Genomic DNA, 12,523 nt, shown 5'->3' on the forward strand with positions numbered 1-12,523 from the left:
AAGGCATGATATACGGCCATAACTTCATTCATTAGACAAAAGAGCAACAAGTTTTTTGGCGCCGATGAGAGACTTCGGTAATTGATTTGTGTTTGAATTTTTTTTTATTTTATTTTTGCAGGCACTCAATAATAGAAGCATTGTGCATTTGATCAAGAAGTGTTGCAAAACATCATATGAATGAAGGCACCACACCTAACCATTGTATGATCCTGAAATTGAGTAGACTTTTCACAGACGAATTAGAACCAATCGAAGAAGAAGACAAAGGAACAAAACTAGAATCATGGAAGACCAGCAGAATGATTAGAATGCACTAAATACGGCCAACAATGTGCCAATGATGAGTTGGCCCAAGCTAATCCCATACTCCTTGCTAATAATAGGGACATACCTATAAAAAAAGTATGTGTCACTAGATTTATACGATTTTTCACTAAGAATTATGTGACCGATAGCTGAAGGGGCCAGGTTCGAAATGAAGTCAATAATGCTTTAAATGATCATGCAGCTAGACTTGGAGGTGCGCCAGGCAAAAACCCTCACGCCCATCTAGAGAGAAGGTAGAGGTTTGGAGGCTAGGATTTTGATGTAATAAAAAAACTCTCCTAAATGGACTACAAGGATATATTTATATGGAGAATAGTTAACCCCTTCTCCAAGAATTTCCCTTTATACCCTTGGTACAAATTAATTAAATAACTCTTATTTAATTAATTGACACATTAATTAAATAATCATATATTAAATCCCATTTAATATACATTTAATTAATTATCATAAATATCTTTTATATATATTAACCTCCAATATCCCTTATTTCTTAATCAATTAATTAATCATTAATTAATCGATTAAATAACTATATTAAATTATATTTAATATTAAGTTAATTAACATATAGATATCATATATTTTTATGTATACATCCCTTTACAAATCCAATTCATACGAATCTAATATTTGAACCTTATTCAAATATCTCTCTTACATAATTTGGATTAAAGATCATATCTATGATTAACTATTATATATTAATCTCATTAATATAAAATTTCGTTGTTTGATTTGAATAATTTAAATCATTCCTCGTTACTATTCTTTAGTGGGCTAACAAGGGAACCTTATGGACTTACAGATTAGAAGCTCTAATGATATGAGATAATTAATTAAACTTCTTTAATCCAATTACCAATATTCATTAACTACCGATCACTCACTAAAGACCAGTAGCTGCACTCTGTGCACTATAGATATATGTTTGTGTCCATGGATATAACCAATCAACAAAGTGATGACCCTTCATAAATGTTCAACTATAGTTGGGTCAAAATACCGTTGTACCCCTACAGTTACATTTAACTTCTTAAGTACCATTGATTCCTCTAATAAACAAACAGTTTATAGTCTAACCACAAAGTAGCACCTCTCGAGCCAGTGAGAGGTTGAGGCCTCATTGTTCAAGACCCGGAACTAGCTATTAATGGAGCAATTTATCTTCTTTCCCAAGGAATGGGAATGAGTGAATTCCATCTTGTGTAACTATGTTCCCAACTCCCTAGTCAAAAAAATCCATAATATGGTAGACTTATTGAGTCGGCTACCATTGCTACTTTCACCCATACAAATCAAAGAGCTGCCGCCATAAATAGGAATTCACAACCACACAAGATTAAGGCCAAGTCTTCTTTGGTCATCCTAGTGAAATATTAATTTCTTAAAGTAACGATGTATAAAGAGAAACTAATTATTTCGTGGTCTGGTGTATGTATAAACTTCTTTATACAAGATACCCCCACTCACATGTCTTTACATGAACAATATGGTTCATATTGTTTGTTAACCACATGTCTTTAACATGAACAATATGGTTCATATGTTTGTAACACTTATATCTCATGTAACAATTACAGAGTGGGTCGTCTCTGTAGTGTTACCAGGATAAGGTACCCATCCTTCGTTCATTTACTGTAGACCTTTTAGGTTATTACTTGAACATGAACTACTTGTATATCAACCACATATTGTTCAAGTGACATCATATAACCTTGGATCTTAATTAGTTTATTGGATTGAATTGATGTTGTCTAAATGTCAAATAAAATACCTCTGATTTTGTTAGATAAATAATTTGGGTAACAAAACTACAAACCATGAGATACACTAAATTTAGGAAATCAATCCCAACAAGAACCAGACGAAATTACTTCTCAAGAGTAGATGGTGGCAAAATTTATGAAGATATTCTTCCCGCCTACCAAAAATGCAAAAAGACAAAGAGAAATTCATCCCATTTAGAGATTAAGGCACAACATAAAGCTATAAGTTCATTCATTAGACTGAAGTGCAACAAGTTTTTGGTCATTGTCGGGGACTTTGGTAACTGATTTGCGTTTAAAATTTTTGTTTTTGATTTTTGCAAACACTCAATAATAGGAGTATTATGCACTTGACCAAGAAGTGTTGCAAAACATCATACGAGTGAAGGAACCATGCCTGAACCACTGTATGACCCTGAAATTGAGTGGACTTTTCACATACGAATTAGAATCAATCGGAGAATAAGACAAAAGAACAGACTAGAATAATCAAAATGATCAAAATGCAATCAATGCGGCCAATGATGCATTGACTTGAGCTAATCCCATACTCATTGCAAATATTAAGGACATACCCATAAAATAGTATACGTCACCAAATTTATATGATTTTTCACCAGGAATTATGTGAATGATAGCTGAAGGTTCGAAATGAAGTCAGTAATGCTACAAATGATTCAGGCAGCTGGACATTTTAGAGGAGCGCCAGGCGAAGGTCCTCACGCCCATTTAAAGAGTTTCATTTGGATTTATGTGACCCTCATGCCCATTTAAAGAGCCTCATAACTTGCTTAGAAGTCCATTATTAACCAATCTCTCAATCCTATTGAGATTTATGTGACCTAATCTTAGATGTCAAAGACGAACATTTTTTTAGGAGAAATTTGTTGTCTTTTATCTTAAGTCATTGCAGTTATGAACATTTCAGTATTTAGAAGCGCTTTAGATGCTAGCGGTCTTAACATATATAAATTACTTTCTGCGTTTGAACACCATTTTTATAAATAAACGATTTATTTACATCAAAAGTGGTGGAATAATTCTATTCTAACAAAAACTTAATAGAAATTAAGTTCCTCTTCAATTCAGGAACTATATATACATCTTTAACAAAAGAAATGATTTCTAAAAGAGTAATTTAACGTCTCCTACTGCCACTACTGAGACAACCTGCCCTGTTCTGACCTCCATGGTCATCTCACTAGTCCCAAGCTGCTGCCATGAACTAATTCCCTGAAAATAAGAACAAACGCGATTAGTGGCATCTTAATCAACTATCCAGGCTGAATAATCATTCTCCATTAAACAAGTTTCAAAACCAATAAATCATATTTACCTTACTTGGTCTTCTTCTTCTCCATCAAATACTTGGGCAGTTTTGTTTCCAGTGCCTTTCTTGGTTGCAATGTAAGAAGTTTCATTTAACAACTTTGCCCTTCTTGCCCTTCTAAGCTGCAGTAGGGTTAGCTTTATTCTCCTTATCTTCTTTCTTCTTCTTCCATTTTTTTGTGCTAGAGGAAGAAGGCACAGACTTTCTTCCAAAAGTCGAACATCTGTGGAACCTTTTTGAAGAAGTGGCAATATTTGCCTTTACTTTCCGTCCCTTGACTTTCATCAGGGACTCGAAAGTTTGTAGTTCATTCAAGAGCATGGTGAATATGTAGTCTAGCTTGTTCGTAACAATATTACTATGAAACTGTAGGAAAATCTCTATGAGAGATTTTAGAATAAAGCTAACTTGATCGACTCATCAATGATAACCCCGTTCATTTCCGCCACGTTGAAGTGGACCATTATATTGAAAATATGTTCTCACATTGAGGTCCCCTCGTTCATACGGGCATTGAAAATGTACTTCAGATCATCGTACTTGATCTGTGAGGATGGTTATCCAAACATCTCCTGCAATGAATCTATAATCTCATGTGCAGTGACCATACATGTTTTTTTTGCCAAGATTTCAGTTAAGCTGGCAAGAATGTATGTTCTGGCCTTCTCATTTTCCTTCACTCATTTTTCATATGCATCCCAAAAATTTCGAGGTGCATTAGTAACCCTACTTTCCCTACTTTGATATGTTTATTGATAAGATTAGTATGATAAGTGAGTTAGTTTATAAGCTAATGTTAATTGTAGGGAAATTGGTGAAGAATAAGGAATTGAAGAAGGAAAAGTTAAGTGTAGAGAAACATGGTTATCGGGGGAATAGGTGTTAGCCTATCAAGAGAAAAATTTTGGCTAAGTGTTGGATTGGGTTTTAGCCTAGCCATGGACATTGGATTTGCTCTTTGAGGTTAGGTGAGCTATTGTGGTGACCAAGTGTGGCTGAGTGTTATGTGCTAGGTGTTGGAGTTGTGCACACCATGGTGGTTAAGATGGATGCATGTGGACATATACATTGATAAGAGTATGCGGCAGCCAAGTCCTCTTGAGATTGTATGGGCGTATGGTAGGCACGAGAAAAGGTGCTGATGGTAGACTAAGAGTTGGCCATAAGAAAGGTAAGCATTGAGCGCAAGGCATAGGCGAGGCAGCCTAGGTGTTGAGATTGGGCATGTGCACTAGCCAGTGTGCAAGCTGTGAGGACTATGCATTTGCCACAAGCCTACGCAAGGTGAAAAGGGAAGATGTGCCAGAACGTGCATTGAGTAGTAGGTATGCGCGTGACAAGGCAAGACGTGTAAGCGAGGCCATGGCACTGGCTAAGAAGCTTTGCATTAAGGCTGAAGCCATGCATTGGTCGAGAGGATATGCGGCCAATGAGCCAAGTGATGGCAAGGGTGTGCTATTTAGGCAAGGCGTGATGCTAGGCGATAACAATGCAAGCTAGGGAAGCTAAGGCAAAAACCTTGAGCAAGGCGTTGGGCTTAGGTTAGCAATGGCCTTAAGGCATGCGGCCAAAGGAATGTGCGATGGTTCAAGCATTCGTCCTAAGGCATGCGTCAATTTGATGGCATACGTTGTGGGGGTTGTTATGCATTGAAGTTTGCTGAAGACAAGGACTTGCATTGATGACCAAGGGAAGGTAAACAGCACTAATCACTGTTTAAGGGGGCTAACTATCCTAATTTTGTGATTTACTCCCACTTAGAGGTTGAAGTGGCAACTTAATAAGCAATGTATGGCTGGCAGTCTCAAGTATAAAAAAGAAGGTTAAATTTAAGATCATGTTTTGAGCAAATTACTCGTGATATCAGGATGATTTTAAAGCCATCTGAAAGATGAAAGAGTCTAGTTATTGAGGTAGGGCTGCCAGAAGAAAACTCCAAATGGAAGAGCTAGAACTTGAAGAATCTACAAGAAGGTTGAGCTCTCGGGTAATTCAGAGCTAGTGTTGAAGATTTGAAATTTTGGCCAAACCACAAATAATTTTAAGCTCAAATTTTAAGGTAGGCATTTTAAGACAATTTTGAACAGGTTTGTAGAAGGAAATTTCTTGAGAAAAGCCTTGAAATTTCTTGAACAAGTAGGCAACTGCTTGAGTTGAACAAGCAGACAGCTTGAAGTTGACAGTAGCGAGCATTAGCATGCGTTGAGCCATGCAAGGGGTTGTGTAGGAGATCATAGGTATCTTGAATGCCCAAGAGAAGGCTTAGGCATTGGTGTGTAGCAGGTGAAGTGCCTAAGACATACGATTGACGCATGGTGTGTGTTGATGTTGTGTTGGACTGCCGCATACTGAGCTTGACACCTAAAGGAAAATTCTAAGTACTCAACGCATAGAGAGGTTGGCATTGGGAAGTAAGACTTAAATGTCAAGGAGGAAATTAGTTTAATTATGAAAGTTAGTCTAAAAAATAATATCATTTCTAGTAGCTAAAATACATTGTTGTATCCACAGGATTGACACCAATAAGGGAAGCTTATCAACCTTAAAGGAATTGCCCAAAAGCCGTAAGTGACTAAGTGTTTTATAATGTTTTTAGAAACTCATGTTTCAAATAGAAGTTTATTCCCATGCAAGTTATTTGACAATAAATTTCCAAGCAAACACATGTATTTATGTTTCAAACGCATGCTAGTTAATGAAGTTATGAAGCATGTTTCATTTAACACATGCTAGTACTTTGGAAAGAAGTTTTACAACATGATTTAGTTAGAAACTATTTTCAATACTTTGAAGCATGCGTTGATAGTTATGCTTAAGACTTAAATGTTGAAACTTAGTATGTCTTCATGAATTAAACATATATGATTTAGTAAATGTGATTTATGATTATGATTCAATAGGCTCAATACTGAAAGACTTAGAGAAGGTATCAGAGCAATAGTACCTAAGGTATGAAGGTACTTAGTTATAACCAGGTGCACGTAGGTAGTTGATGTCGAGGGATCGAGCAAAAGAGTTCTCTCTCAACTAAGGATCAGTTTAGCTAAGTTTCCTGACATGTTATGTTTAAGAGTTTATGTGTACAGTTGCTTGGCAAGTTTTCTGTTTTAGTTTTAGTTTTCTAATTCCAGTTTTAAGCATGAGAATTATGTTTTATTAAGTCACTCACTGGGCTAGTAGCTCACCTCGTTTTAAATATGTTGTTTTCCCCAGGTAGCAGTCAACTCCTTAGAAGATAACTTTGTTGCTGCTCCGCCATTCAAGGACTCTAGTTACAAAGAAGTTTAGGTCGTTTTCTATAAATATTTGTACACATGTTTTGTGCATATAGGGACTAGGTTGCAAGTTGGGGCCCATAAGATCTTGTATTGTGTACATTATGTATATATGATAGCTATATGTGAAACCCTGTTGGTTTATGACTGTTGGTTGTTGAATGTTATATAAACATGTTTGTTATTATCAGGATTACTAAGCAGGTTAGTAGGCAGTAAGTGCCAGTAAAAGGATTGGTAACTGTTGCAGGTCATATCTCCTTCCAGGTTAAGAGGGTAATCTAGGAGGGGGTGTAACAGTGTAATTATCACCAGTTAATTTATCGGCACTTAGAAGATTAATTGTAGCACTAGTCATTATGAAGTTTGCTGAAACTAAACAAAGTATTTATAATAGATACACGTATAACCTTTTGAATCCAATCAAGTTTAACAAACTTTTAATGTACTTTGTATGACATCTAATTTTGCAATGATCCTTTTGTGAGTTAGGATAACAACCACCGTAGATGGTCAGTCACCCTTTCACTAAATTGAGACACTCTCAATCAATTATTAGACCAGAATATCTCTTATTCATATAATAATTAGTCACTATTGATTCGATCAAGAAATTAGTAACTTGCTTAACAATTTCTCGTAAGTTTGACCATTCATTTTAGATCTTAGAGTTCTGCCCCAATGAGCCAACCGTAGAAAAAACCAATTGGGATAAAAACTAAGCAACCTTATCCATGTTATAAGTTTAATTTCATGCAAATATCATCCGTAGAAGGACACACACAAATGGCGCCACAAGGCCAAACATGAAATCTCAGTATCAAAGTAATAAAGGAGACTGTCGAATGTGTTGACACATGTTCCTCTCCCACTTACTATAAACAGTTTCTCTATTTACCTTAATATTGACCTATGCAAACACCTTTAGTAGGGGGACACAAGCAAAACGATGCCACGAGGTCGAGCATAGAGATCACGGTGTGAACTTTTAGGGAGAACATGAAAAGAAATCGACATATCATATATGACTTTTTCCTCCTACTAAGTGTTTTAAACCTAGGGTCTATTACTTAGATAAATCTAGTTAATGATTAGATTTATCTAAGTCCATTGTTAAATTGGACCAATATAACTCTTATACTGGATAGTTTAACAATATATGATTATAATTTATTAAACACTCGAATAAATTTAATCATGTATTGCATGCTTATAAAATATTTATCTAATTCATTTTTCAGGTCAGTTCCCAGGTAGGAGTGTTCCACTCCCGTCAGCTTAAATACCTCAATTCTAGACAAAATCTTCCTTAGACAAAGGTCCTTTATAGGTAAATATTTTATAAATTTAATCTTTTATTGCATTCATTTTAATCCTATTAAAACAAATATAAAAGATTAACATATTTTTAATCATGTTAGAAATATTTTAACATGAGTCTAGATGAACTAATTTTAAACTATTTAAAATTAATTAAGACATATGTTTGCATACAATCTTGATGATAAATTGTAATTTATTTCATTAAACTTTTAATAATTATAAAATAATGAAATATTAAAACTTATAACATGCATCTAATTACATTAACTAAATATAACAATTATATTTACTAAGCAATGTCATGCTCAATGCATCCCCATTTTCATCATATAATATAACAATTATATTAATCACTAGTGAAAATAATATATACTCATCATACAATATAACACTTATAGTAAAGTATCATGCATTAATGTACTTAATGTGATATGCAATCATATAATATAACATTTATATTAAATATGATGCTTGTGCATGCTTATAAGATCATACAACCATATAATATATTACTTATATTAAATATAATGCATGAATAATGTTTATCATAAGATGAGATTTTAAAAACTATATAGCATACATTATACAACATATTATATTTAATCATACATCACATGTACAAATTAAATATACAGCAAAATGAACTGAATTTTGGCACCCCTAAAAATTAAATAAATCAATATAATCAAATTATATCAATTTAATTAATTAAATAATAAAATACAAAAAATTTAAATAATACAAAAAACTTGCAGCAAACTGCTCCCGATAGGACTCAGACCCATGAACTGGCAACTACTTGCATGCACACGTCTCACGTTCGGAGTGTAATGACAATCTGTCCAGAGCATAGCTATGTTGGCTTTTCTTGCCACAACGTAACACTACACTCTATACAACGTTGCTACGCTAGACATCAGCATCACAATGTTGTCGCCTAGTGTTGCAACTTTAGGCCTTCTATGTCATGGCGTAAAACACCACGTCGTAATGTTGTACCTTACACTCTAGCACAGAATGCTTTGCTCCGTATCGATCTTCGTCTGAATTTCTCTGTTTTTTATCTCCTTCCTCAGTAACTCTTACCAAACTCGAGGACACAAACTTACAGACTCAATAGCAAAATTTAAATGCCCAAAACAATGGGCCCTTACAATTTTAATCCCATTAAAGTAGTAAACCTAAGATGCCAAAAATCGTAAACATAAATTTTGCAAACTAGCATTCAAAATGCACAACAATACCTACATTTTCTCTGGATTTTTTTCAAAATTAAAAATCAAAGACATGATATGACTTTGATACCAATTGAAGAAATGGAATTCCTTGCAGAAGCATGTGAAAGCCTTGTTATTGGGTTTTATGTCCTAAAACTCGTGGTTTGTAAACAATAAACTCATTCTGTAAATCAATAAAGTTATATTGAATATATGAATTGCTTATTTTGTTTTAGAAATAAATCCAATAAACTAAAAGATCCATGACTAATGAGTACTTGAATTTCATGTGGAACATAATAGTGGATTAGGTTCGAGTAAATAGTCTAAATGATCTATAGTATATGAATAAGGTTGGGTGTCTTATTCTGGTAACACTATTGGATGTGGCCCACTCTGTAATTGTTACAAGGAATTGTAAAGTGCTATAGACGAAGTGATCCTGATTCGTACATGTCATGACATGAGAAGTGAGGGTGTCCTGTGCAATGAGTTTGCACAAGATCGGACCACGAAATAAGTCACTCTTACTTTATAACGTTGTTTACTGTTTAAGACTGACTATTTCACAACGATGACTTAGGTAACTTAACCTGAATCCTGAGCTAACTATGAATTCTATTAAAGATTATCCTTAGATTTTCATGGGTGAGGGTTGGCTCAATAGTGTCGGCTCACTAAGCCTCCCATTTCAGGGGTAAGATCGAGTAGATAGCTGGGGACATAGGTTGCAAGATGGAATTCACTAATGCCCGCTTTTAGGGATAGTAGAGAGGTTGTTCCCTTAAGTGTTGACTCACAATCTTGAACAAGGGCCCCACCCTCTCATTGGCCCAAGAGAAACTCGATTTGATGATCGGATCATAAACCAATTGTTCATTAGAGAATCAGTGGAACTTAAGGAACAAGAGGTAATCTTAGGGGTAAAACAGCTATTTGACCCAGCCGTTATTATGAACAACCTGTGAAGGGTTAACTTACTAATCATGGTTATATCGAGTGGACACAATATATCTACAGTGAGGGGAGTGTAACTCTGGGCTTTAGTGGAGTGACCTAGTAGTTAACAAATGAGGGTTAATTCGGTGTAAAGAGTTTAGCCGATTAATCTCGGATAGTTGGAGCTCATGATCTGTAGGTCCATTAAGTCTCTCTACTAGCTCACAAACATCTTAGCCTTATAATAGCGTGATAAGTTGATTTGAAATGTTCGAATTAGAATTAAGGGAATTAATAATTATATATGATATAATTACACGTTTAATTTTGGAATTAAACAAAATTGGAGAATCAATTAATATTTAAATATGATTTAAATATTAAATTCATGAATAGGAATTCATGATAGTGGAATTGATGATTAATTAATTTGATATTTGATAATAAATTAATGAAATTAATGAAATTGTTTAATTAATTAATAATTATTAATTTTATTAGAAAAATTAATTTTTGAATTAATTTTTGTAAAATTAATAAAAACTCAATTTTAATTAAAGAATTAAAATTGAAAAGTTAATTTTTAATTTTAATTTTGGAAAAGTTTCAAAATTGAAATAAACAATTGAAAAATTAGAAAAATTGGAAAAGTGAGAATTTCCCACTTCTTCACCTAGTAAGTTAGTCACCAATCCATTACATTTCCAGCTCAAATTTTGAAGCTTGAGCTAGAATTCATGCACGACTGTTAGTTGCATGAAAGTAATACATTGTATACTTCAGGTCTGAGTGAAAATTGGGACATGCAATTGTGGAATTGCTAAGAAAAAAGATTGAAGAAAACTGTTCTTCAACTTGTGATAAACCAGAAAGTCTGTCATCTTCTCCATCGAAATTCCTATAATCCAAGCTTATTTTGAGTGCTACAACTCAATCTACGACACCAAGAGGATAGTAGGAAAGACCTTGTGCTGGTCCACAACCAAAGAAAAGGAGAATTGCAATTGGAATTCGAGATTCAAGTAGATCTTCAAAGGTTAGTATGAAACCCTCCTTTTAGTTTATAAGCATGCTTGAATTTGAAGCTAAAATTAATGAATTATAATGCTTAATGATCATGTTTGCTTCCGGTGCTTGTTTCCTAATTCCAACTCTTGCAATTGATTATCATTTTTGAAAAAAAATCAAAATACTGAGAAATATACATAGATATCACAGAATAAACATTCACCTCTATACATGCAATCGTAAAAAGGAAGAGAGAAGGGATGAACTTACCCTTGAAAATCATTTCTTCTCCAATTTCCTCTCCACTGATCATGATCTACTCTCTACACGAAAACAGGAACTCCTCTTAATTTCACGAACACAACAACCAAAGAAACTTTGGATACCACCACTTAGAGTTCTCATTATTCTCAGGTAAGGAATTAAGGATGTGTGGGCTCTTTTCTTGTTTTTGGCGCAAAAAAAAGGAAATTGCAAAGAACTTTGAGAGAGAGAGCTTTGAGCCAAAATCAATTTTAACATCTATCTATCCTTTCAATCTGTATTATGAAAAAAAAATACAGATGAAGGGGAAGAGGGAGGGAGTTACAATAACGCCTCCAAGTGAAAAATAACTTCCTATGATGGGGAGTTAGTAAATATATTAAAATAGTATAAATAATTAAAAATAACTAATTAACCATTAATTAGTTAACTATATTATAACTATTTTAATCATATTAAAATGCAACTCTCTCTTATAATCTATAACTTTAATATGAATCATATTCACATTAATTTTTAATCTATAGTATTAAATGAATCACATTCATATAATTAATACTTGAATCTTATTTAAATATTTATCTATTACATATTATAAAGTATAATTTTGAATCTCATTCAAAATGAATTTTATATCGTAATATATCTATATACATTATACTAATTGTATCTTATACAATTAATTTTCTTATTTAATTTGAACAATTCAAATTATTCCAAAAACAATTAATTTATTGTTTTTTCCTTAATGAGCTAGGGAAAAGACTTTATGGATACAAATTAGAAACTCTAATGATACGAGATTAATTAATTAAACCCTTTAATTAAATTAATCAACATTCATTAACTGCATGTCACTCCATTAAAAACCCACAATTGCACTTTTCACATTGTATATATATTTCTGTATCCATGGATATAACCAATCAACAGTAAGTAGACCATTCACAAATTGCTCAATAACTATAGCTGGATCAAATCACCATTTTACCTTTGTAATTACATCTAACTCCTTTAGTACCATCGATCCCTTTAATGAACAAACAATTTATAGTCCGGCTATAAATT

The sequence above is a fragment of the Benincasa hispida genome, chromosome 12 (genome assembly GCF_009727055.1).
Source record: "Benincasa hispida cultivar B227 chromosome 12, ASM972705v1, whole genome shotgun sequence".
Taxonomy (NCBI): domain Eukaryota; kingdom Viridiplantae; phylum Streptophyta; class Magnoliopsida; order Cucurbitales; family Cucurbitaceae; genus Benincasa; species Benincasa hispida.